The sequence below is a fragment of the Panthera leo genome, chromosome D3 (genome assembly GCF_018350215.1).
Source record: "Panthera leo isolate Ple1 chromosome D3, P.leo_Ple1_pat1.1, whole genome shotgun sequence".
NCBI lineage: Eukaryota > Metazoa > Chordata > Mammalia > Carnivora > Felidae > Panthera > Panthera leo.
In genome coordinates, this window is record NC_056690.1 from 11,939,028 (window position 1) to 11,966,438 (window position 27,411).

Here is a 27,411-nt window from a genome sequence, read left to right on the forward strand (position 1 = left end):
CAGGGACGGGATGCCATGTTCTCTGTGGCGACTGAGACTCCAGTCTTCCCAGGAAGGAACATTAAGAGTACAGACCAACAAAGCACCCCAGCAGAGATAAAGCTCAAAAACGTACAAACCCCAAATGTACCCAGCCAAGGAGCACCCAAAAGACCAACAACTTCCTGTCTCCCTAATTTGGCTGGGAATCCTTTTCTTTGGGAATCACTCCCAATATTCCCCCCCCATTTTTCTTTTTCTCGCATGTAGCCTTTGGCATGGTTCCACACCAGCACGGGCCCCCGCAATACAAAGGATATGAGATTTCCCCCAAAAGCCAAATTCCTTGGGTGTTAAAGCTGCGTTTGCTTGAAAAGGCTGGTGGTGGCTTTGCCACAGGAGAATGAATACGAGCTTGCCCTCCGTGCTGGGAAGGCGCCTGTGGGATGGTGTCACCTGTCACTTGGAGACAAAGAAAGTCGTGTTCTGTCACTCTTTGAATGGCAACTCTGTTGGAGCTGCTGACCTTGTTTGTTCAAATCCTGCCTCTTGTCTGAGAGGGTGCAGGCGTTTTTTGTTTTGTTTTGTTTTGTGTTTGGCCCTTTTCGAGATTTCTTTGGTGAACACTTACCCTCACAACAGAGATTTGGGGCTTTAGGATACCTGCTTCTAGAAGCTTCCAGGATTTCATCTTTCTGCCTGTTGCTCCTGAGAAAATGGACTGAACACAATAGAGAGATTTATGACTCTACCCAGAAGCTTTCATAGAGTTAGGAGACTGAGGGAGAAGACATCTTTTTCTCTTACACCTGTACCAGAATTTTAGGGTGTGAAGAAACCAGACCTGTCTTTCCTTATCTGTTTACCTTCCATCAAGCCCACAGATAAATGAGAACTAGCTTTATTTTTATTTATTTATTTTTTTATTTTTATTTAAAAAAATTTTTTTTGTATTATTTATTTTTGAGACAGAGAGACAGAGCATGAACGGGGGAGGGTCAGAGAGAGGGAGACACAGAATCTGAAACAGGCTCCAGGCTCTGAGCGGTCAGCACAGAGCCTGACGCGGGGCTCGAACTCACGGACCGCGAGATCATGACCTGAGCCAAAGTCGGACGCCCAACCGACAGAGCCACCTAGGCTCCCCTAGCTTTATTTTTAAAGGAAGCAAACAGTTTAATTAGGAGAAACATGATAAAGTGAAAAAAATTAATGACTAACAAAAAGACCAATATTAACATGTGGAGAAATTTCTAGAAGAAAAATTCTAAGATTCTAGAATTTTTCCTAAATTCTAGGATTTCTCTAGAATCCTAGGAGAAAATTCTAGAATCTAGAATCCTAAGAGAAAAGTCCAGAATTCTAGGAGAAAATTCTAGAATCTAGAATTCTGGAAGAAATTTCTAGAATCCTCTTGGGTGACACCCTTCACGTGTAATCCGAAGCCATGTTGGGATCGCATACTACACGTATTTATTGACTACCTACTACACGTTTGGCACTGTGACAGGCTGTAGATGTACAAGCGCAAATGAGACAGATGTGGTTTCTCAGGAAGCTGATAAGCCATTGGGGAGGACAGACATCCAGACAGGATTTGATAAATATGAGTCCGATGAAGAAAGGTGTATAGTGGGAAGAGAACTTGTAAGAGGAGGTCTTAACTTTGGGAATGAGTGGAATGTCCTGTATGAAGTGATCTTGGGACCTCCCTGCACCGCATCTGCTGTCTCCATTCTGCTAGACCCACATTTATACGGTACGATATGAAAACTTAATTCTCCCTAACCCCAGAATTCTATGACCATGACACGGATGATGAGCCTCGTTAGCCCCAAGTGTCACATGAGCAAACATCAGTATCAAATATTCATATGCTGTTGGGAAAGCTGACTTCTTTTTATACCTTATTTTATAATTTGTGAAACCAGGAGGTTGAGCTAGGTAATCTCAAAGTTCATTTCTACTCTTGATAGTTCATGCTGATGCCTTAGACCTTAAAGCATTGCATGACATTAGGATATTCTAGTGGATTTCGATGTACGATACCAGCTAAGGCAACTGGGCGAATTTAGAAATATGACCTTATGTAGAGCTGCAGAGAAAACCCATAAACGGTTCCATCTCTGAGGTACCATCTTGTTTCGGAAGACTAAGGGAGTCTCCTACAATTGAAAGTGTGAAAATATTATGGGGGCAGTTGGCGAGACAGACGGGGCAACGTAAACGACCTGCCAGAGGAGGTACACAATGAATGCGCAGTGATTGATTTTGTGGATGATTCAGTGGATGGATGGATGGATGGATGGATGGGATGGATGAGGAAGTCTTCTTCTCTGAGCTGGGAAGTAGTTGACTCACAAGCGGACCTTAATAAGGGAATCCATCTCTACTAAGATCAAATGAATGCTGTAAGTGGTGTGCAAAGCTCCAGGTTGAAATCCTGCCCCCACCTGCCATGTATGCTTAACTTGCTATATGGACGTGACGGGCTTAAGTAACCTCTGTGACCTTCAAGTTATTCAATTTTTTATGAGGACGCATGAGATCCTGTGTCTAAGAGTTACAGCTCCTAGCGTGTGCTCAGTAAGAGTGTTGACTCTGATTAGAACAATGATTTCTTCACTCGATCCCATGGAAAGCAGTTGGCCAATTTGATTGTAAAGGTAACCAAAATTGGGGGTGACCAGTTGATTTTTTTGTAGGCAGCCTGCACTTTAGAGAGAAAAAAATTTTTTCTCACCTCACCCAGTGTCCTGGCGTTTCGTTTACTCCAATGTGCCCTTTGTCTGTCTTTAGAGCTTTTGCACATGCTGTTCCCTCCACCTGAGACACTTTTGCCTTACTTTGTTTACCTCGTGAGCTCTTACTTTTCTTCCCCAGGCCTTGGTTTAAATACCTCCATCTTTCAGGAGCCCGGGTGGCTTAGTCAGTTGGGCATCTGACTTCGGCTCAGGTCATGATCTCATGGTTTGCGAGTTTGAACTCTGCATCGGGCTCTGTGCTGATGGCTCGGAGCCTGGAGCCTGCTTCAGATTCTGTGTCTTGCTCTCTATCTTCCCCCTCCCCCCTCTCTCAAATAAATAAACATTAAAATTAAAAAAAAAATATCTCCATCTTTCTCTAGGGTTCCTCTCCTGCCCTTCTCCACCAAGCCCAGGTTACCTCCCTCATTGGGGTCTCCTGCACCCTATACTTATCCACCTCAGAACACTTAGTCTATCCTGTTGCAACTGTCTTTTCTGTGCCTCTCTTTCCCACCAGACCTCAAGACCTGGAAGGAGAGACTGGGTGTTCTTCGCTGTTAGATATCCAGCATCCGGCCCAGTTTGGGAACGGACCAGACTTTCAGCACAATTTGCTGGTGGAGTGAAGAATGCCTAGATAAACAGACAGTGAAAGAGTCTAGGGAAAGGATTACAAAATGGCGGCCACAGATGAGTCAGGAGGGAGACTGAGACGCCGGGACCTGCTAACTTTGTGCCCTCTCCAGTGGACGCTCCAGGGAGGGTCCTGTTTCAAGTCCTGGTACCATCAGATAATGAATGGCCCGATGGAGGCTCCCCATTAAAAGCAGAGAAAGCCCCCTGGCTGGCCCATAGGAGGCCTGCTTTTCCCTGAGACTCAGGCGTCCCTTCTTGCCTGGGGTCTTTCTTCCACTTTCCAGTCTGGGGCCCTGTCTGCTTTTGGAGTTCGGGAGGGGACTGTCTGCACCTTCTGCGGAGACAGCGAGGGAACATGACGTCTCACTCTGGCCCCAACCCCGAGCGTCATTGGTGTTGGCTGGGGATCAAAGCCGCTGTTCCATTTTTAACCTTCATCGGGCTCCACCTCACCCTGAACATGTGTTCCCGACATTTCATTGTGTGCCAGGGGATAAACAACCCCCATCCCCTGAGTCTAGGGAAGGATGCCTTCGGGGGAGAGCTCTGAACCCGGCTGAGGCAGATAAGTGTTTTTCCCACCCAGGGCCCCCCTTGAGCACTGTGGTTTTTCCTGAGCTTACATGACACCACCATAAGGGAGATGGATGGCTTTATTTTTGTGCAGAGCAAATCTGCAGATGGTGACCCCGACCAAAAAACAAAACAAAACAAAACAAAACAAAAAAACCCATGCGAAAAACAACAACAAAAAACCAGAACCTAGTGTGTGGGGGCGGAGAAGAGGGTGGGGGCCGGGGATTCTCTCTCAGGCTGTGCTGTCTGTCTCCTACCTTCCTTCTTCTCCCGAGTCGCCTTATAAATATCACCAGCGTCCCCCCGCCGCCATCGGGGGTTATTGGGGCTATTGACAGGAGACCGTTTTATTTTCAGATTCGCTGCGAATCCAGGTGCCTGTAAATCCATGCTTCTAGAATTCTCAAGCAATTAAACATAGGCTGAAGGAAGAGAGAGGGTGTCTGGTACAAAGTGGGAGCTCAGTACATATTCGTGGAAGGAAGGAAGGGAAACACAGATCCCCCAATGGTCCGCCACTGTTAATGTGTTGATGGACATCCGTCTATGTTGTTTGGGTGTGTTTAAGCAACATGTACAAATAGGGTCATACTATAGTCACACATAATATATTCATACTTCCTATATACGCATAATAAAAACGATACTATATACTATCACGGGCATACATAGTCCGTTCATGGTATTTTACAATCTGCTTTTTTTTCACCATGCCCTGGATGTCTTTCTGCGTCTACGAATGTAGAACAAATTTATCACAGTTTACGGCTGCCAAGTAGCCATTTGTGAAGCTATCCTATCTCTGACTTCACCAGTTCAAGAGAGCTGCTTTTGAAATCCCCACCTTAAAGGAGGCTCATACTTTATTTTTTCTCTTGTGACTCTCTCTCTCTCTCTCTCTCTCTCTCTCAGCTGTCTTCAGGCCACACGGAGTTGAGGTCAGAGTTTTCTGCTTTCTCGATCGCCAGCTCGTCGGCCACGGGAGGATGGACGTTACATTTGCAGGGATCTTATGGACTTCTCTGTTATGCTGCAGCTTGGACCAAACAGCCCTCTCTTCTTCGCCTCTATCGATCTAAATGTTTCCATATTTGTTTCCTTGTGGAGGCATTTACTGCATCAGACTTTTAAGAGATGGGGCCTGGAGATTTACAGAGCTCTTTGTGTGTTCCGATGTATAATCGGAGCTCAGAGACATGGAAAGACATGGAAAGAAGTGCCCTCTGATGTCCGAAAGGGCCACAGCATCGTTCTGCCTCTGACCTTGCAACACTGACTTACTGTGCATGAAACACAGCCTCCTCGTCAGCCAAACTGGGGAAGTTATCATCGAAGCAGCCTTCCTGGATTATTACGAGGACGGAAGTAAGTGCCTGGTACACAGGAGCCGCTTAAAAAATGTCAGCTTTTATTATTTTCTCAGAGGGGCTGGATGGAGCAGACGGTAGGCTCTGGAACTGGCCATTTCTGGGTTTGGATCTGAGCTCCAATGCTTCGCAGATGAGTGACTTAAATCCGAGTTTCTATGTGCTCGTCTGTGAGTTGGGGCTAAATACTTAGCAGAAATTTTGTCGTCGTACAGCTTACAGATGATGCGTACAAAGAGCCAGGTCGAGGGCACTCAAACGGCAGCCACTCTTCGCGTTTGCTAAACCCTGACCCTTTGTCTCCAAAGGGTTCTAGGAAAGCCCTGCCTTGTCTACTGTTCCTGCATCCGTGGCCCTGTTTTCAAGGCTTTCGTGCCCTAAGACGGGGCCCATTTGTATGTAGGAAATATGGGGACGAGAGTCAGAAACTTCACTCGAATCCCGCCTTTCCTATTTACTTCCCGAATGACCTTGGACAAGGCACACACTCTCTCACTTTTCTTGTTTCTTGCTCCTTGATGTCCTCTAAAATGAAAACAACTCTGAGTATATTCTTGGTACTTGGCAATTTACAAAGCCTCGTCCATGATCAATATTCAACCTGAACATCCCAGTCAATGGTCGGGGCTCCTAAACACGCATTTAATGCATCAACATTCCGTCAAATCCGGAGTCCTTTTGGAATATTTTTCTTTTTCATAAATTTTTTTTAATGTTTATTTTTTGAAGGAGAGAGCGACAGAGTGTGAGCGGGGGAGGGGCAGAGAGAGTGGGAGCAGGCTCCAGGCCCTGAGCTGTCAGCACAGAGCCCGGTGTGGGGCTTGAACCCATGAACAGCGAAATCATGACCCGGGCCGAAGTCAGACGCCCAACCGACCGAGCCACCCAGGCGCCCCATGGAATACTTTTATTTTTCTTAATTAGGAAGCAAGCTGTGGGCAGAGGGGCGGAAATGGATGTTACTACTCACTGAGCTAGTAAGCGTACTCAGTTAGCAATGCATCCAACGAGCCTCGTGGAATCCCTATAACGCGCTAGTCTTTGTATTATGATCTAAGGATAAAATAAGGCACTATCATTGCTCTCGCAGTCTCGTTGTCTGATGGGAGAGGTGTACACGGTGGGGAATGGTGTTCACAAGACGTTGTAAGGCAGGAAAGCCTCTGAATGCATCCTCTGTGAGAAGAGTTCACTAGATCGAAATGAAGTTGACGGGCTGAAGGGCCCAGGGGTCAGCACTTGGCAGATGGTACTGTGTTTAAAGGCCGAGAGGCAGGACCCATTATGGTGTTTTCAAGGTACTCCGAGTTGCCTAGAGAACGATACGCGTAGGAGGGCAGGAGACGAAGCCAAAGCAGTCCGTGGGACCCCCGAACAACCCACTTGGGAATCTGCCTGTTCAGAGGTCAAGGATGGTTTTTCCATGGAGGAATACGGTGGGCCAAATTGTGTTCCTGGATGACCAGACTTCGTGGTTTCTCTGTTTGAGCTCTCCAAAATATAGATCCCGAGGCAAGGATTTGGGTTGAAGTGGTCTAGTTGGGATGTGACCCCAGGAAGCACGGGGAGGGAGTGAGGAAGTGAGGCAGGGCGCGGGGAGAAAGCCAGTGAAGACAGGGTAAGCTATGGGGCAAGTGGGGTTCCATTCCCTCAGGCCTCTGGGCGACATTGTGGAAACATCAGTCTTCTTCCGCTGTGGCTGAGGAAGCTGGGGGATTTATCCATTGGATCCCCCCACCCCCCGTGGAAGGAGGCCCCTGGGGCATCCAGTCCCTGGTGCTCCCTGTATGTCCCTAGTGCTCCCAGCCAGAGAACCTCCTTGGACAGAGATGACGCGGTTGGGGTAGGAAGCCAGGCGCAGGGATCGTCACCGAAGTTTCAGGTGAGCTCTGGGGGGTACCGAGGGGAAGCGGGCAGGGCACTGACTAGAGCCGCGTGGAAGGCAGGGGTGGGGGGGCAAGGTGCCATACCAGAGGGAGACATGATAAAAACCCAAATTAGAGCCGTTGCAGCAGAGACGGAGGTCAGAGGGTCACTGATGCTACTGAGTAGCACCCCTAACGGTCCCAAAGGTGACAGCGGCCGTTTAGAGTCACTGAAGAGGAGGCGTAGTGATTCCCCAGCCTGCTGGCCTGCTCTAGAAGGGCACTTGCTGCATCGCCCCCCCCCCCCCCTTTCTCCACTCTCTCTGCCTCCCTGTTTCCTGGACGTCGAGTGTGCTGACTGCCCGCTGGCTCTTTTGCCCCGTCCTTCTGGAAAATACAGGCTGCGTGATGGTCAATTTTCTGTCAACGAGGCTGGGCCAGAGTGTTCAGTGATGGTGTGAAACGCTAACCTGGAGGTTGCTATGCAGATACATTGTAGATGGGATTGAGATCCATAATCAGTTGACTTTAAGTACGGGGAGATTATCCCAGGGGATCTGGCCAGGCCTGACTTAATCAGACCAAAGCTCTTAAGAACAGAGTTGAGATGTTTTATTTTTTTAAGAAACTAACTTAAAAAAATTTTTTTTTTAATGTTTTAATATTTTTATTTTTGAGAGAGAGAAAGAGCGTGAGCAGGGGAGAGGCAGAGAGAGAGAGGGAGACACAGAATCGGAAGCGGGCTCCAGGCTCTGAGTTGTCAGATGTGGGGCTCGAACTCACGAGTTGTGAGATCATGACCCGAGCCAAAGTCGGCCACTTAACGGACCGAGCCACCCAGGCGCCCCAAGTCTTTTCTAATGAAGAGACTCGCCCTGTGGCCAGCAGCTTCGGTTCATGCTGGAGAGTTCCAGCCTATCCTTCCTGCTGGCCTGCCCTTCCCTTCGGGATTTCAGAATTGCAAAGCCAGCACCCATAGCCTTGTAAGCCAGTTCCTTGCCACAAATCCCTTAATATGTATCTCTTCCTGGTTGTGTTTCTCTGGTCAAACCTTGATGGATCCAGTGGCCTTCTAGGAAGCGTGAAGGTTAATTTTGTATGTTGGTGTCGCTGGCCATGCTGTGCCCAGAGAGTTGATCAAACGTTATTGTGGATGTTTCTGTGAGGCTGTTCTGGGATGAGATTAACTTTTAAATCGGTGGACTGGGTAAAGCAGGTTGACCTCTTGAATGTAGGGGGAGGGGGGCCTCACCCAATCAGTTGAAGGCCTGAATAATAATAATAAAAAAAACCCATGTGGATGCACCCCCCCCAGTAAGAGAGAATTCTTCTTGGGGCGCCTGGGTAGTTCAGTCGGTTGAGCCTCGGACTTCGGCTGGGGTCACGATCTCAAGGTTGGTGAGTTCGAGCCCTGGCTGCTGTTAGCCTGTCAGCGCAGAGCCTGCTTCGGATCCTCTGTCCCAACCACCCCCCCCCCCCCCGCCCCTCCCCTGCTTGTGTGCTTTCTCTTTCTCTCTCTCAAATAAATAAATACATAAAAATAAAACATTAAAAAAAAAAAGAGAGAGAGAATTCTTTTTGCCTGACCGCTGCATCAGCTTTTTTTCCTGCCTTTGGACCCAAATTGAAACATGGGCTCTTCCTGGGGGTTGAGGCTGCCGATCCTGCGAGGAGAATGACACCCTTAGCCCTTCTGGTTCTTAGGTCTTTGGACTCAGACTACAACTAAACTCTGGCAGCTCTCCTGGGTCTCCCCCTTGCCAACTCACCCTGTAGCCCTGAGGATGGGTCAGCCTCCCCGGTTCTGTGAGCCGATTCCCTATAATACATCTCATTATTAATCTCTTTATCAATACATTCCATTGGTCCTGACTCTCTTGAGAAGGTGACTAAGGTAGAAAGTCAGTGTGCTTGGTATGCAAATCTCCCTGGCAAGGAAGGGGTCACATGACCCAAGCCTGGCCAATCAGAATTCTACCGTAGCCTAGCCCCTCTTTGGTTTTTTCAGTCTTGTCTACCGTTGCCATTGGTGCCCTCTGACTGGAGTCTGGCTTTGCCACGGAATCAGGACTTGGGTTTGGCCAACCTGGCGCTCCCTCCAAAACCTTGCGTCCTCCACTGCTCTTTAGATTCTGGAACTGCCTTTGTGTTGAGTGAGAGTGATCCCGTAGAGGGTCAGGACCGGCTTTCCTCTGCTTTTTCTGTCTTAGGGATTGGAAGTTCCCCGCTGGATGGACAGAGACACCGGTTGAACTTTGCTAGACGCCTACTGAGTATCTGTAGTGTCACGTTATTAACCAAGTGTCAGGGGAGGTCAACCAACAGACAAGAGAAAGGTCATGCTCTCACTCTAAGCTTTTAGCTGTTGTCCCTCAGCCGATCTGCGGGACCGCCAGCCTTGCTTGGAGTAATGCCTGTCACCAGATACCCTTCCCATCTCAGCGTTTCTGTATACAATCTGATTTCCTGCTGCGATCGGAACCTCCATTATGAAGGCCATGACAAAATCTGCCCCATCAAGAATATACACATAAACTCTCTGTCTCCTGAGTCGAGAAATCTAGACCATCAGGCATACTTATCCAAATAGCTCCGAAAGGTTGGAAACATTAATCCCGTTTGCTCCTAAATCCTGGGTAACTTCATGCACCAGGGGCGGGGCGGTGAGGGGGGGGCGGTGAGGGGAAGAGCCCTGGTCTTGCGGCTTTTTCGAGATTAAAGATTTTGGCAGAATTGAGTGGTGTCCAGCCATTATGGGTCCAGTGACCTTTTAATGGAGCTGCTGCACGGCCGATGCAGAGTTAAATACCAGAGCGGGGCCCAAATCAGCTGCAATCAGAGATACTCAAGTCAGTCCGCTAGTCACAAAAGAAAAAAAAAAAAAAAAAAAAGAGAGAAAAAAGGCTCCCAGCCAACTCAGTGTTGATGGTCTGTTAATAGTTTTAATGGCTGCTTCTATAAATATGCAAAAATCCCCACTTCTGTTTCCCAGTGTGGTCTTATCGATTTTCTGAACAGCTGCTTGGGCAAGAAAAAGGATAGGGGGTGGGGGCGCACCTCTGGAAAAAGTGGGGGAAGTGATGGCTAGAGGCCCAGCAGGATGCCACTGGATTTTCTGTGACAAAGCCAACCTGAGGGGTGGAAAAAATAAGGTAGAGTGTAGAGAAGCTTGGGTTGGAGTCCCATCCGCGCCTCCGGTTGGCCTTGGACAAATCAGTTTCTTTCCTCCAGCCTCAGTTTCCCCATCGGTTGCAACTCAGCTGGATCGGTGACCCCAGAAGGCTACCCTAGAGCCTTTTGTTAAAATCATGTTAGAATCACTTGTGGCAAAAGATGTCAAAATGCAGATTCCCAGGCCCATCCTTATTGCATTAGAGCCTCCAACTCCCCTGCCCCGGGCGGCGAATGTAGCTTTCAGAGTCTTCCCAAGGTGACTGTTAATCAAAGCCAGGTTTAGAAGTCACCAGGCTTGTTCAGCCCCTGGTCCCTTCCAGCTTTAGCGTTCTTGGAGGACGGCCTGGGGACAGATTTCTGGGTTTTCCTCTTTTCTGTGGGAAGAGAGACAGTTCTCTTGCGGGCTTCTTGGCTCTTTGTGTCTTAGTTACTCCTGCCAAGCGCTCCCAGCTTCACCCCCTTTCCACAGAAAACGTTATGGGCATCCTGACGGGAAATGAGAATAAAGAAACCCACCGTTGCTGGTTTCTAGACTGAACTGAGCCTCTGACTTTCACACAGTGGTTGTTTTGGGGCCTGTAGCAAAATGACCCGCGTCGGCTTTCTCGAACCGACCCGGCCACGTGGAAAATCTGCTGGACAATCTGTAGACCTCAGGTTGGTAGTTCAAAAAAGAACTAAATCAGAAACCCCAAGCCGCGTGTTACCGTTTATTGAGCACCTACTCCGGGCCAGGCACTTTACCTGAAAGGAATCAGCCTCTCCATCCTAGGAGATAGGTCCTATGATTACTGCCCGCGTTTTACATTCGAGGAAATCGAGGTGCCCGGAGGCTGAGTCATTTCCCCAAAGTTCTCTGGCCAGTAAGCGGAAGAGGTATGATTATAAACACAAGTGGTCTGCTTCCTGATGCCAGGCTCTCTGTCCCTATTGCTGCTGTGAGCAGCTGCAGTTTATTTAGTGTCCCCTGTGTGCTTGGAATCTGGCAAAATCCTTATCCTTACTGACGCTTCATGAAAACCGTGTAAAGTATATGTGTGTGTGTGTATATTTACATGTATGTATATGTGTATATAGGTATATATATACATATATATACCTATATACATTTCCATTTTAGGGATTAAAAAATGGAGGCTGAGAGCTTTTCTCCATTTAGCGGAGTTACACAGTAGCTAGACTCAAATATATGTGCTTGACAGGAGAGTCCCACACATAACATGAACTTCGCGCGCGCGCGCGCGTGCATAGCTGGACCACAAAACAACCCTTTTGTGTAGAAAAGGATGGATTGAGCATTGTCCAGAAACATCTAGAGGGTGCAGGCTCCGATCTTTAATTCCCTGTTTGTAAGAAGTGTCGTCCAGATAAAATGAACAGACCCGGGGATCACACGTTGTGCTGCCAGCCTCAGCCACCTTGCACGTCCAGCATCCTGTTATCTCCTGTTATCCCTCTGTCCCTTCTGGCACCTGCTCCCTTCACTAAAGGGAGCTGGGGACATTAGCAATGCCATATACATACACACACACACATATATATATATATATATATATATATATATATATACACACATACATATATATATATATATATATATATATATATATATTTTTTTTTTTTTTTTTTTTTTTTGAGTTACAGAAAGGATTGTTGAGACTGATCTCGGGGCCGTAACATGGAATCACAGAGTGACAGGTTGAGAGCGATTTTCACCAGACCCAGAAAGGACTGATTTCACGACGATTTTCACGATTCTGCTTCCCCACCACGTTTCACATAATGCCGAGATTTATAGTGTAACGGGAACTAGGTGGGATTTGATCACTCTGGGCTTCAGTTTACCCCTGACCAGCGCACATGCCTCGTTTCCTCAGCAAAGTCTGACATGGTGGGGGGGTGCGGAAGGGAGGGGAGTGTGCCGAGCTGAGGATGTGGACCTTTGTTCTCGGTGGGGGTGGGAACCACGGTTTCCCCCTCTGGGAACCTCAGTGTGTCCATCTATACAATGGGATGGTTGGGTTGGAAGGTTCCCAAACCCCTTTATAACTCGAATGTGTATTCAGGTCTCACCTTCGTTCTTCTCAACCCACAGTCACAGAGTGGCTATTCCATGCCAGGTTTTTCGTTTTGTTTTCTTTCTTTCTTTTTTTTTTTGCTAGGGGCCTGGGGACCCAGAAAAGCAACAGCAACAGCCAGCGCACCTGCTTTGTGGGGCAGACGTTGCGTCGCAGCTTCTCTGCCGCCACCCGGCTGGGTGACCCTGAGCTGGTTCTTTGTGCCATGAGGTTTGCAGAAAGACGTTTCTCCAAGTGTGACCAGATGACCTTTTGGCTCAGCAAAGCCCGGGGTGCTTGTTAACAACTTGGATCCCTGGATCCCAGCCCAGATCCGCTGAATCAGAATCTTTTGTGGGAAGGAGAGGGAGAAATGCATTGCAGCAAGGACCCCAAGGTGATTCTTAAACATACTGACATCAGATAATGTGTTAAAGTGCCTCACAGTTTGTGAGTGTGCTTGCTGACTTTTAGGGATCCGTGCTCTAGAAAACCCTGGACTTCAGCTACACTCGACTCCATTCAGCATTTTCTTTTTATTGCACCCGTAGGTTTCCCCTTTACTGAGAAATGTGTGTGTGTGTGTGTGTGTGTGTGTGTATGCATGTGTGTGTATGTACACACGCATATATACACATATCTATTAAACCTCTATTTATTGAAGACTTCCCTATTTAATCTTTACATGTCCCTAGGAGCTGAGTTCTATTAAAAGTGAGGCACGCGAGCTTCAGAGAGGTTAGAAGCTTGCTCACCATGTGCCGTGGGTGAGGGGTGGAGCCAGGGTGCAAACCCGGGTCCGTCCACCCCCAAGCCTCTTTCTTAACCTCCTGCTCTTTCTTAACCCTGGGGCAGCTGGAATGTACCTCCCTCAAGGGCACCATTCACGGGAAGACAGCATGAACAGTGCCCCCTGGAGTCTTGCCTTGAGGATGTCCTATAGCCACGCCCCCTCCTCTGCTTCTCTCTGGGCTGCAGCCTTCAGTCCTGGGCCATAATGCTCTTATTTTCTCCTCCCCTTCGTTCCTGCGCGGAACCGGAGTGCTTATGGGGACCCAAATGCGAGGGACCCCAACCTCCTTCCCACCCCTTACCCTCCCGATTTACTTCTGGTTCCACCTCTTTTGTGCCACGTATCTATGGCTCTGGGCACACAGTGCCCAGAACTCAGCGACTTAAGGTCCGTTTTATTTTTTAATGATTTTTCCGGTTAGGAATTTGGGCAGGGCTCAGCCAGGCGATTCTTCTGTTTCATGCGGCATTATCAGAGGTCACTTGGGCTGGTCTAGGGCAGGGGTCAGAAAGCTGTGGCCCGCAAGGCACACCCAGCCTGGCACCTGTTTTTGTAAATAAGGTTTTATGGGAACACGGCCATCCCCATTTTTGGGGCATACCGGTCTGTGGTTGTTTTCATGCTACAGCAACAGCGTTGATTAGTTGTGGCAGAGACCCTAGGAGCTGCAAGGCCACACACGCTTATTACCCGGCATGTTACAGAGAAAGTGTTCTGACCCCTTGTCTACGGGGTCCAGAATGGTTTTACTCACTTCTGGGGTGCCTTGGAGGGCCTGGCTCAGCTCGGACCATTACCAGACTGCCTACAAGAGGCATCTCTCTAGCACAGAAACCCCAGCATACTTGAACTTCTTTATGGCATCTGAAGGATCAAAGAAAGCAGGTAACAAGTGGCCTATGACCTAGCCTCAGAAGCTTGAGAGTGTTCTTAGTGCCCTACTACATTGGTCAAAAAGTTCACGAGACTTGGTACAGATTCCGAGGAAGGGAGTGAGATTTTATCTCTCAGTGGGAGGGGTAGCAAGAATTTTTGGCCATCCTTAATACACCACACCTCATTTCTGAAAACCTTTTGAAACTAGTCTCCCTTCTTGCCTTGGCCAGTGACGATCACAACTGAAGTCTTTCTTTGATGATTCAATATCTAGGAGATGCTTGGCTGGGGAGGGGGTGTCCTCCTTGATTCCGCCGTGAATACTTGCTGCCCTCCTACTGCGTGCTATGCACTTGGCTAGGGATTAAGGGTGCCACAGTGGATAGAAAAATGTGGCCTCTGTCTAGATGGGATGCACAGCCCAGTGAATGTAGATGCAAGTGTTACCGAAGACACTGGGAGTTAAGTCGAATGTGCTCTGAGCTCTCCTTTTGACTCAATTTCTTTCTTTCTTTCTTTCTTTCTTTCTTTCTTTCTTTCTTTCTTTCTTTCTTTCTTCTTTCATTTATTTATTAAATAAATAGTTTTCTTTATTTTTGAGAGGCAGAGAGAGAGAGAGACTGCGAGTAGGGGAGGGGCAGGGAGAGAGGGAGACACAGAATCTGAAGCAGGCTCCAGTCTCTGAGCTGGCAGCACAGAGCCCGATGCAGGGCCTGAGCGCACGGACCGTGAGATCATGACCTGAGCTGAAGTCGGACGCTCAACCGACTGAGCCACCCAGGCGTCCCTCAGTTTCTTTCTTTTTTAAAAAAAAAATTTCCAACAGGCACATGAAAAGATGCTCAACGTCGCTCCTCATCAGGGAAATACAAATCAAAACCACACTCAGATACCACCTCACGCCGGTCAGAGTGGCCAAAATGAACAAATCAGGAGACTATAGATGCTGGAGAGGATGTGGGGAAACGGGAACCCTCTTGCACTGTTGGTGGGAATGCAAACTGGTGCAGCCGCTCTGGAAAACAGGGTGGAGGGTCCTCAAAAAATTAAAAAGAGATCTACCTTATGACCCAGCAATAGCACTGCTAGGAATTTACCTAAGGGACACAGGAGTGCTGATGCATCGGGGCACTTGTACCCCAATGTTTACAGAAGCACTTTCGACAATAGCCAAATTATGGAAAGAGCCTAAATGTCCACCAACTGACAAATGGATAAAGAAATTGTGGTTTATATACACAATGGAATACTACATGGCAATGAGAAAGAATGAAATCTGGCCTTTTGTAGCAACGTGGATGGAAGTGGAGAGTGTTATGCTATGTGAAATAAGTCATACAGAGAAACACAGATACCATATGGTTTCACTCTTAAGTGGATCCTGAGAAACTTAACAGAAGACCATGGGGGAGGGGAAGGAAAAAAAAGAGAGGGAGGGAGCCAAACCATAAGAGACTCTTAACAACTGAGAACAATCTGAGGGTTGATGGGGGGTGGGAGGGAGGGGAGGGGGGGTGATGGGTATTGAGGAGGGCACCTGTTGGGATGAGCACTGGGTGTTGTATGGAAACCAATTTGACAATCAATTTCATATTTTAAAAAAGAGCTTGGAAAAAGATTTTTCTAATGTTTATTTTTGAGAGAGAGAGAGAGAGAGAGAGAGAGAGCAGGGGAGGGGCAGAGAGAGAGGGAGACACAGAATCCAAAGCAGGCTCCAGGCTCTGAGCTGTCAGCACAGATCTCAATGCGGGGCTTGAACTCACAGACCGTGAGATCATGACCTGAATCAAAGTTGGATGCTTAACCGACTGAGCCACCCAGGTGCCCCTTGACTAAATTTCTGAATCCAGCTTCATTTATTTTTTGGATCCATTCTTCCCCCCCAGAAGAAGAAGAAAGGAATTCTAGTTCATCGAAGGTTCCAAATAGTCAGAACTTTGGTTAGATGCTTTTTTGTTTTTCATAGTGTTCATGTGTAGATGATATTTCATCATTCATATACTTTACAATCTACCTTCATTTCATTGTTTTTTTGAATTCTGACAGATGGGTTTGACACGGTCTCCATTTGTATTCTTTTTTTTTAAAGCTTATTTATTGAGAGAGAGAGAGAGAGAGAGCGCACAGTGGAGGGGCAGAGAGAGAGGCAGACAGAGACTCCCAAGCAGACTCTGTGCTGTCAGCACAGAGCCTGATGTGGGGTTCGATCCCAAGAACCGTGAGATCATGACCTGAGCTGAAATCAAGAGTTGGGTGCTTAACATACTAAGCCACCCGGGCTCCATTTCTATTCTAAGTCCCACTGTGGTGATGATCACGTGCCTGCTCCCTACAGTCCATAAGTTGGAACCTGAAATGGTGGTTGAGTAAATGGTGTTGCACCCACGTGGCTGCAGGTGGAAATGCCTTCTGGGAACCTGGCATAAGAGGGATCGATAGATTCCAAAGCTCAGCTCCATACGTCTCATTAACACTTGATAACTGTTCGTTGTCACGGTCTCACGGGCAGGTTCTCCATGTATCTGTTAGTTTGGCCCCTGGGTATTTCTGACCGTCCTGACCTCGTGGCCCACTGGGAGCTGATGTTCCCAGGTCACATCCTGATGCCTCGGTGGCCAAGGTCTCAGGAAGAATGGAGGCTTTATTGGCCTTTTCCCACATCTATCACATTTCCATCAAATCTCTCCCCTCCTTGGACCTTTCAGCGTTGCCTATCAATGGCTTCATTGTAGTGGTAAGCTCTCATTATCTGAAAATTCCTTGCTGCTCACCTTTGTTTTTCCTGTAGCTGTGGAGGAGGATGTTTGTGTGTGTGTGTGTGTGTGTGTGTGTGTGTGTGTGTGTGTTAATGAATCTACTCGTATATCCATGAATGTGTTTTAGTGGAGTATGTTATACCCTGAGAGCTAGCACTTTTTACTGGGGTGTAACTGGTTGGAATCTTTTTCCTTTCAAACAACTTTATTGAGGCAACTGATACACAAAAAGCTGTACGTTTATAGTATATACGACTTGACGAAATGAGATCAGCATACACCTGTGAAATCATCCCTGTATATGTACCATAAGCCTACCCATCACTATAAAAGTCCCCTCCCCCTGCCTCATTCATTCATTCATTCATTCCTGATAGGATAATCATATCCGAACACAAGATTTACCTTCAGCAACCTTTGAAGTCTATGGTACAGCATTGTTGACTGTAGACAACGTGCTGTACGCGTCTCGGATTTATTCATGTTGCTTCACTGAAACTTTGTACCTTTGACCAACACCTCCCCGTTTCCCTCTCTACGGAGCCGTTGGTAACCACCACTCCACTCTCTGTTGCTGAGTTTGACTCTTCTAGATTCCTCATATATGCGATATCATATTGTATTTGTCTTCCTGCGTCTGGCTTACTTCGCTTGGCATAACGTCTTCCAGATTCATCCAGTCATGGCCAGTGGCAGGACGTCCCTCTTTTTTAAAGGCCGAATGACGTTCCATTGTGTGCGTATGCTACCTTTTCCTTATCCACTCACCCATCGGTGGACATTCAGATTGCTGCCCTATCTTGGCCACCTTGACTAGTGCTGCACTGAGTATGGGGGGGCAGATATCTCTTAGAGATCCTGTGAAATACCCGGATGTGGAATTTGGGGAGCGTCCGGTGGTTCTATTTTTCATTATTTGAGGAAGCCCCATGCCGTTTTCCACCCTGGCTACGCCAATTTCCATTCCCACCGACGGCGCACATCCTGGCTGGCATGCGTTATTTTTAGTTTTTGTTTTTTTTGAGAATAGCCCTTCTACCAGGTGCGAGGTGATAGCCCCTTGTGGTTTTGATTTGCATTTGCCTGATGATGAGTGATGTGGAGCGCCTTTTCCTGTGTCTCTTGGGCATTCATGTGTCGCCTTTGGAGACACGTCTAGTGAGGTGTTTATATATACTTGGGATAGTAGCCTTCATCAGATACATGGCTTGCGCGTACTTCCCTTCATTCCATAGGGATGAATGTTCATTTTGTTGATTGTTGCTTTTCCCGTGAAGAAGCGTTTCAGTTTGATGTAATGCCACTTGTATATTATTGCTATGTGTGCTTTTGGGGAATACTTCCCTTAGGAGGTGGCACTTGACTCGAGTCTTCTCACTGAATTCTCACACCAACTTTCTACGTTAGCCCCACGATGAGGATCTCGTTCTCCAGACCCCGACAGCATAGGCATCCTTTTCTGGTTCTGCCATTTACTCCATGATTCAGGACAGGTTGCTTCATTTCTTTTCCTTTTTTTAAAAAATGTTTATTTATTTTGAGAGAGACAGAGAAAGAGAACGTGAGGGAGGGGCAGAGAGAGGGGGAGAGAATCCTAAGCAGGCTCCGCACTGTCAGCGCAGAGCGTGATGCGGGGCTCAATCCCACGCACTCTGAGATCATGGCCTGAGCCCAGACGAAGAGTCAGATGCTGAACCAATGGAGCCACCCAGACGCTCCAAGTTGTTTCATGTCTGAGCCTTGATTTTCTGCAAAATGGGGATGAGAGCTCAAAGATTTGTCTTGAGAATTAAGTGAGCTAATGGCACATGGTAAACATTCAACACACATAAGCTATACTGATAATAATAATTTTTATTATTATTAATGTTTATTTATTTTTGAGACACACACACACACACACACACACACACACACACAGAGTGCAAGTGGGGGAGGGGCAGAGAGAGAGGGAGACACAGAATTGGAAGCAGGCTCCAGGCTCCGAGCTGTCAGCACAGAGCCCCATGCGGGGCTCGAACTCAAGAATCGCAAGATCATGACCTGGGCCGAAGTCGGACGCTTAATCGACTCAGGTGCCCCAGCTATAATTATTATTTACCACACACTTCCTAATTTGCAGAAAAGGCCACCGAGTCTCAGAAAGGTGAAGTAACTCGCTTAAGGTCACACAGCTAATGAGAGCGGAGCCAGGAGTTTAGCGTAGCTCGGTCTGATTTTACTCTGTGCTCTTACTCCGTGTTCCATGAATTCCTACCACCCAGTCATGCACACGTGGCCTCTGGTGATGGACAGAGCACGTCCCTGTAGGTGCCACGTCACCCCTGATTTATTTTATTTTCCTCTCATTGTATTTTCTGTCGGAGAAGCTTCTCTTTCCTCTAGATGACGTTTGTTCTCTTTGGTGGGTCTCCTAGATGGACCAAAACACACACAAGCAAACTAAACGGGGTCTGTATTTGCAACCGAGAAAACACTCCACGGATGTCCGCAACTTGGGAAGAGTACAAAACAGAGAAACAATTGCCCAAGACTTGGAAAATCAGTGCTTCCTTGGCTAATATTGCCCAAGACTTGGACAGGCCGTGCTTCCTGGAGAACCAGAGTGGCCCAGCATCGTTCCTGTCCACGAGAGTAGCCCCTCGTGAGAAGTTGCTGCTGTGCCTGGAAAGCCTCTTCAGAATCTCCACATTAGGTGGGTGGGAACTGGTAACATCCCTCCGATGATCCCAAAGTATGGGGAACATCACCCATCCTTACAGATGGTCTTTGCCGCACACCTGAATCTCAGCCAATAACCATCTCACTCTCCACTCTGGGTCACCTAAAGGGGGGTCCCCAAACTTTACTCCACGGTAGAGCACTACTCCCAAGAGGTGGTCCTTGACCAACAAGGTCCTGAGGTCAGAAATGACTAGAAACCCCACCTACTGCTCCTCTGACTTCGAGTTGCTCGCTCATCTGGAACTCAGGTGCCTTCTAATTCCCCGCTCTGTGAATCTTAGCACATCACTTGCGTTTGGGAGAACAGCGAGGGAGAGGAAGGCAGAAGAGAAACCCCCTTCCCTCTAAGAGAATTTCCTGGAAATAGCACACAGCCCTTCTGTCGAAACTTTATTGATCTAAACTTAGTCCCACGGCTTCTCTTGGCTGTAAGAAGCCGGAGAGAAGTGGCTTTTAGCTGGGACGTAACCCCCCTGTTAAAAGTGAGGGTGCTGATATTGAGGAAGAGGAGAGATGTCAGAACAGACATCTAGCGCCCCGTGGCCAGCCACAGTCCACTTCTTACCAAACACTGGACACAGGAATGACCGACACTTAACATATTTATTATTTACCAGGCACTGTGGTATACACTCTGCATCTCATTAGTCCTCAGATCAACCTGTTGAAATCAGTACTGCCATGTTACAGATGAGGAAACCAAGGCTAAGAGAGGTTAAGTGATTTTCCCAAGGATGCACAGCTAGAAAGTAGCACAGAAACAGTTGGATTCCACCTTGGTTTTGCAAAACAAGTGAACACAAAACACCATGCCGTTAACATATTAATCCATTTATAACCCAGCATCTAGGTTCTAGGCTCTTCCTCTGTCTTTACCTTATTTGCCTGAAGGACTGCTATTCACCTGTGAAGACCTATCACAAATGTCCCTTCTGTGAAATTTTCTTTAAAGCCGCCAACCTCTATGATGTGACACACCACCGTTCATTCATTTTTCCAACAATCGTTTGTTGACATCGCTCGTGTATTAATCCTGGCTCTAGGGGATACAAGAAAGGGCAAAAACACATGCCTGTCCTCTACATTTGTTAATCTCTTAGAACACTGAGAGTAACACTTCACCCAACAGAACTTTCTGGAGTGTTGGAAATGTTCTATGTCTGTGCCATCCAATATGGTAGCCCCCAGCCTGTGAAACTACCGAGCGCCTGAAGAGTGGCTAGTGAAAGAACTGAATTTTCAATTTTATTTAATGTTGATTAAATTCACACTAAAAACTGACAAAACCCGGCAACTGGAAGGTTTTGCGGTACGTTTGGAATGACTTTCGCTGGCGAAGCTACCCCTTTCACCTGTAAATTTATGAATTCCAAATAAAGATCAAGAACGTTGCAATGCAAAGTTAGCATTGAAATCAGGTGCACTGTTAGTTTTAAAATACACATACTTGTGAAGGCTTAAGGCTGAGGAAAGAATATAAAGTAGCTCATTATGTTTATGCTGATCACGTGATGAAATGATATTTTAAATACATTAGGTTAAATTAAAGATTTATTAAAATTAACTTCACCGATTTTTCCTTTTTTATTGTTTTATTTTTATCATTAAACATTTTTTTAATTTTATTTTTAATTTTTTTTTAAAATTTACATCCAAATTAGTTAGCATACAGTGCAACAATGATTTCAGGAGTAGCTTCCTTAGTGCCCCTTCCCCATGTAGCCCATCCCCCTCCCACAGCCCCTCCAGTAACCCTCAGTTTGTTCTCCATAGTTATGAGTCTCGTCAGTCTTGTCACCCTCCCTGTTTTTATATGATTTTTGCTTCCCTTCCCTTATGTTCATCTGTTTTGTCTCTTAAAGTCTTCATATGAGTGAAGTCATATGATTTTTGTCTTTCTCTGACTGACTAATTTCACTCAGCTTATTACCCTCCAGTTCCATCCACGCAGTTGCAAATGGCAAGATTTCATTCTTTTTGATTGCTGAGTAATACTCCTTTGTATATACATACCACATCTTCTTTATCCATTCATCCATCGATGGACATTCGGGCTCTTTCCATCCTGTGGCTCTTGTCGATAGTGCTGCTATAAACATGGGGTGCACATGCCCCTTCGAAACAGCACACCTGTATCCCTTGGATAAATACCTCGTAGTGCAATTGCTGGGTCGAAGGGTAGTTCTGTTTTTAGTTTTTTGAGGAGCCTCCATACTGTTTTCCAGAGTGGCTGCACCAGCTTGCATTCCCATCATTTAAAAAAATTTTAAGTTATTTTTTAAGTTTATTTCTTTTGAGAGTGACTGAGAGAGTGTAAGTGGAGGATGGGCAGAGAGAGAGAGAGGGAGACAGAGACTCCCAAGCAGCCTCTGCACTGACAGTGGGGTTCAAACCCATGAAACCGTGAGATCACGACCTGAGCTGAAACCAAGAGCGATGCTGAACTGACTGCTGTAACCGACTGAGCCACCCAGGCACCCCATGGGGCTACTGGAACTTTGAAAATGACAGATGTGGCCTGCCTCGGACACAGCTGGGCTAGACTGTCGTGAATTACCGCAGCATATGCACGAGCCCGTGTGGCCAAGTCTGACCAAAGACCATTTTATAGTCCATCCTTTCTGCTGATGAACAGATACCTCTTTGTACTCACCTCTGCTCTTCTACACCAGGCCCTCATTTCACAGCCAGTGGGAGAACGAAGGAAGATCTCTGCACAACCTGAATGAAGTGTTCTCCCCACTTCTGGGCTTCACCACTCCTTCCGGAAGCTTCCGTCTCACGTGGGAGGCTTCCCTAGCTGTTGCCCGCTTCGCCAGAGAGCCCGTAGTTTCTGACCTGAGATATTTTTCTTATGTTCCATCTCCAGCCAAGATCTCAGAGCTCACGTCCACCTGGAGATATGGAAGTCAAGGATCTTCCACTTGACTTCATTCATTCATTCATTCATCTGGCCAATAGTAATGGAATGCCTACTGAGTGCCCTGCACTGCTCTAGGGGGGTGTGGATGCAATGGTTCAGGAGCCCCTGACACTGTCCACATCCTAACCGGGCGAGGAAAAACCCAAATCACAAGAAACCTGTTGATCCTTTAATGAAGGATTTCCTTCCCTATGATCTTTCACTTGTTATTCTCCTGGAGAGAGAGAATTCATTCTCCTTTTGTTGTTTGCCCTTTCCCTCCGAGGCAAGGTTAGGGAGAGCCAAGATTTGTAAGATTTGTGATGAAGTCCTTGTTGTCACAGGGACAGGCTCTGGGATGTCGGGGGGTGGGGAGGTGGGAGGAAAGAACGCTGCAAGCCAGGCCCCAGAAATTAGCCAATCCACCCAACGCTCTTAACGACCTTCTCCGTCTCCAGTTCTTGACAGATAATCAAGATTAGTCAGCAGGAGAATTGACTGTGGTTCTTTAAAGTAGCATATAATTATAATGGTTAGTACTTAAGGGGTATCTTTTCTTTCACGCTCTTTCAGCACCATTATGAGCCCTAAGTCCATAATCTTGGCAGTTTTCACTACATTACTATTATTTTTTAAAATTAAATTGTATAATGACCTACTTGAACAACATTTAAAAAAATGTTAATGTTTGTTTATTTTTGAGAGAGAGGGAGAGACAGAGTGCCAGTGGGAGTGGGGCAGAGAGAGAGGGAGACACAGAATCCGAAGCAGAGTCCAGGCTCTGAGCTGTCAGCACAGAGCCCGACGCGGGGCTCCGAACCCACACACTGTGAGATCGTGACCTGAGCCGAAGTCGGACCTTAACTGACTGAGTCACCCAGGCACCCATTGAACAACAGTTTTAACGAGGCTTTTTATTAAAACAAAACAAAACAAAACAAAACCCTAATCTTCTACTCAATGTTCTTCTCTGTCCCCTCTGTTTCAGTTTGCTAAAACTTTATGACCCTACTGTGTGCTGCTTGAAGGCCCGGACATGTCACCGTGTCATGCTTATATAGTGCCATATAAATGCTTTTCTTTTTCTTTTTTTGCTTTGGTTTAAGAGATTAGGCTGTTCCATTCCCCTATCCATTCATTGCTCCATTCACAGTGTGTTGAGTTAGCCAAGGAATTTTTAGTTTTTGAGAGTAAGGTTTACCATAAATCATGCAAAGAAAAGATCATGTTTGGAGGCCACTGAAGGATGTGGAATGTAGCAAGGGCTGTGCCAGATGTCACAAGGTCTTGGAACCAGGATCTCCAAAACTCAGGACCCAAGATGACTTTGTCCATCTCTTCTGATTCACGTGGCTTCTCACCTCGGTTTCTCTCTCTCTGTATATCAACTTGTTCTCTTTTCTCTGACTCTTCTGTTTCCTTGCATAATGGCCAGACATGGCCCCAATACTGAAATCTCGAGAAGGAAACACTGATTGGTTTCATTGGGGTCATGTGCTCCCTTTTGGCCCAATCAGCTGTGGACATTGATAAAGGTGTGTCCGGCCCATAAATTCCTTAGGAAAAGGAGTCGATGGCTCAGCAACTTTGGGAAACAGTTCCGCAGGTTCTCAGAAAGTTAAACAAGGACTTGGCTTGTGACCCAGCAATTCCGCTCATGTATTTACCCAAGGAAAATGAAACGTGTATCCACATATAACTTGCACAAGAATGCTTGTAGCAGTCAATAAATGCAAGTGACTCAAATGTCCATCAGCTGGTGAACAGAAAAGCCACGTGGTTTTGCCAGGCAATGGAATGCTCTTGGGTAATATACAAAGACATGAAGCATGGATGTATGCTACAACCCAGGTGAACCTCAAAGACACTACGTTAAGTCAGAGAAGCTAGACGCAAAAGGCCATACGTTGCGTGAGTCCATTTACATGAATGTCCTGAAAAGGCAAATTTATAGAGACAGAGGGTAGACTCCTGGTGGCCTGGAGCTGGCAGTGGGAATAAGGAGTAACTACGAATAGAGATTCGGTTTCTTTTTGTGTGGAGGGCAGTTTCAAAATTAGATTGTGGTGATGGTTGCACAACACTGTAAATACGCTAAAAGTATTTAGTTGTTTACTTTCAGTGGGTAAATTTTACGATACGGAAATTATTTCTCAATAAACCACCTGGGGAGCCCCCTCCGTCTGCATCCCTGGTAGATGGGGTTCCCTCCAGTTGCGCCAAGCTGCAGGGTGAAATCCTGCCTCTGTGTCATTGTTTCTATCATTCCTTCCTCCTACCACACCCTCCCTGCCCACATTTGAATGATGGGCCTTTGTGCCACACCGCGTCGGTCATTAGCAACTTTCGGCATCAGGAATTTCTCTTTTCTATGAACTGCTTGCTCTTCAGGACCGCCGTTGCCTGGACTCATGCTACTTCTTTTTAAAATAGTGTCTCAGTCCCAAATACCTTCTGTTTCCCCCCTTTCCCCCCAGAACCCAATCTACCCTTCCCACCCTGTTCTCAGCCCCTGGAATCTGATATATATGGACAGCATCAATGGGCTCCCTTGCCCTCTGGCTTCTGTTGGGTTTAGCCAACGGGCTTCTGTTGGGTTTGGCCCCGGTTGGGGTCGGAGGGAAGGAATTGAATGAGGCTAGACTATTTAGCCCCTGGATCCAAAGTGGTAAGATGGCCTGTCCTGGATGTCGTGCTCTTCAGCCGAAGACCACTGTTCTTCTCAAGGGTTCCAGCTCCACACGATCTCCTCCGCCCCATCCAGCCCTCCCCTGAGACCTTCTAGGCACAGATGTGGTACCAACTCTTTGCAGCCCTGTGTTACTGTACTATTCTTTATGGTTCCCAACCATACAAGCCTTTGTAAATAGTCTCTTTGTAAGTAAATCTTCTTCACGTAGTCATATTTCAAGGGTGCCATTTCCTGTGGAGATTTTGACTGCCACAGCCTTCCTCTCCTTCTCTCCACCCCCTCCCTACTTTCCTTTTCTTCCTGGCTTCATATATTTATGTCTTTGTTGTCGGTTTCTCCCTACGAGTCAGAACAACTGCTTCTGGTTGCCACAAGAGAAAACCCCCGAAACTCGGTGCCTCGCTCCATAAACTTTTATTTCTCTTTCATGTCGCAGTCCTCTGTGTGTGGGAAGCCCTTCTCCATCTTCTTGCTCATCCACGGGAGCACGTGGCCCCCGAAAGCCGGCCATTTTGGCCCATGTTCCCATTGAGCAGAACCGAGTCATGTGACCCCAACCTAATCGCAAGGGTGGCTGGGAAACATGGAAGCGCACACGGAAGTCTGCTGAGCACCGTTGCCTCCGCCATCCTCCCCTATTAGAAGGTAAGCTCCCTGAGGGAAGGGACTTGGGCATCCTTGTCACCACTGTCTCCCAGCAGCTGCCACGTGTTGAACACCTGCGAGGCTCGGATGCATGAATAAATGAAGACGGGCATGAATGACGCCTTCCTCTCTGAAATTTTCATCCAATTCTCAGCAAGATGCTCTGATGTAAAGTTCATCGTGAGGGCTAGAACCCTATCTCGCTAATGGCGTTTTCAGTCTTATTCGGATAGGGACTAATCTTGACGTGCTTTGGATTCACACTTTAACCCACCCCCAATCCCTTGCGGATGTCCTTCTCTTTGACCCTGTATTTGGGATAATGACTCCTGTATTTCCCATAGTTCCCCAGAAGAAGCACTGATCACAAGACCCTAATTTATTCTGTGTGGTTTCTGTTCTTTCATTATTTTAATGATGTTACAAATACTTCTTTATTTAATGCCCTTACCATGTGCCAGGAATTAGATTCCTTGTTTCTCTGCCATGCTTTCTCTTCCTAGTTCCCTTCTTCAATCTTCTGAAACTTTTAGGGCCTCGAGGCAATGACCCCCGATGACCCTAACATCCATAGATAATGGCTTCTAAGTACATCTGAGAAACTCCCGCAAGTTAACTTTTTCTGGGATGGTTTGTGAGGAGTCTGTGAAACTACGGCTTTGTGGCCAAAAATCCAGTTTCTTGGTCCCGGACTCTGTCTCTAGATTTGGCCTTGGTCCCAAGAGGATTTGGGGATAGAGTGTGGACGCCTCCATAAGGGCTCAATACCCCGAGTGGAGACATAGCTCAAACCACAGATCCTAGGCCCTCATTTTGCATGCTGTGTTCAGAGAGAGTTCTATACGAGGTCAAAAAGTGTTCTATCAGAAAGGTATTCCTGGTGAAAGAAATTTGGGAAAAACTGCTTGGTCCACCTCCCTTTTGGAAACTCACAACTTAAAGCAAAGGCTCTGAAAAGGCCTGGAAATAAACAAAGCAAAAATCAAGCAAACCTATTCGCTTTTGTTTGGCCTAGTTTATCCCACACGTATTCCACCATGGATCCCATTTTCATGCAATGTGTGTTAACATCTTGTGGACTTACAATCCTTCTGAGCAGTTTTGGAAACTCTGTCTCTACCTCTGTGATTTCCGGTTCTTAGGTCCATCCTGCAACCTTTTCCATATGTCAGAATTAAGGCTCCGAGATGTAAAGTAGCTTTTGTACGGTAACTTAAGCTCGTGAGTAGCACAGCTAGAACCTGAGCCCCTGCCCAGTGGGTTGAAAGCCCATATATTTTTGCCTCTGTCCTGTACTCTCCCCCCTGCATGGTGAGCTGCCTGGGATCCATGTTAATTATTCGATAAAAATAATTTGTAATTAATCGTCGATCGCCTGTCAGTGAATACTATTCTGAAGAACTCGAAGACAGTTTCTTCGCAGCTCCGACGGTCTGCTTTGCATTATCAATTTGTTAAGAAACTCTCTTTTTGGTCGAGCTGTGCAAAAGGAAACTTCCATCCAGACTGTCTGAATTATCCCCAAATTCTGAACTGATGGCATCCAAATGAATAAGACTTTACAGAACTGCACTTGGAGAGTTGATTGGATTTGTCAGTTTTCCTGTGGATATAAAGCCCTG

The 27,411-nt window shown here is 46.9% G+C and overlaps 1 long non-coding RNA gene across 1 annotated transcript in view; it reads left to right on the forward strand.

The window, feature by feature from the left end:
• Nucleotides 1-26,134, forward strand: part of LOC122203863 — a 119,886-nt gene extending 93,752 nt beyond the window's left edge. Inside the window, exons 3-4 of the long non-coding RNA XR_006195369.1 lie at nucleotides 4,851-5,303; nucleotides 25,581-26,134. This is a non-coding gene — a long non-coding RNA (uncharacterized LOC122203863). The remainder of the gene's footprint in view (nucleotides 1-4,850; nucleotides 5,304-25,580) is intronic.
• Nucleotides 26,135-27,411: the final 1,277 nt, after the last annotated feature.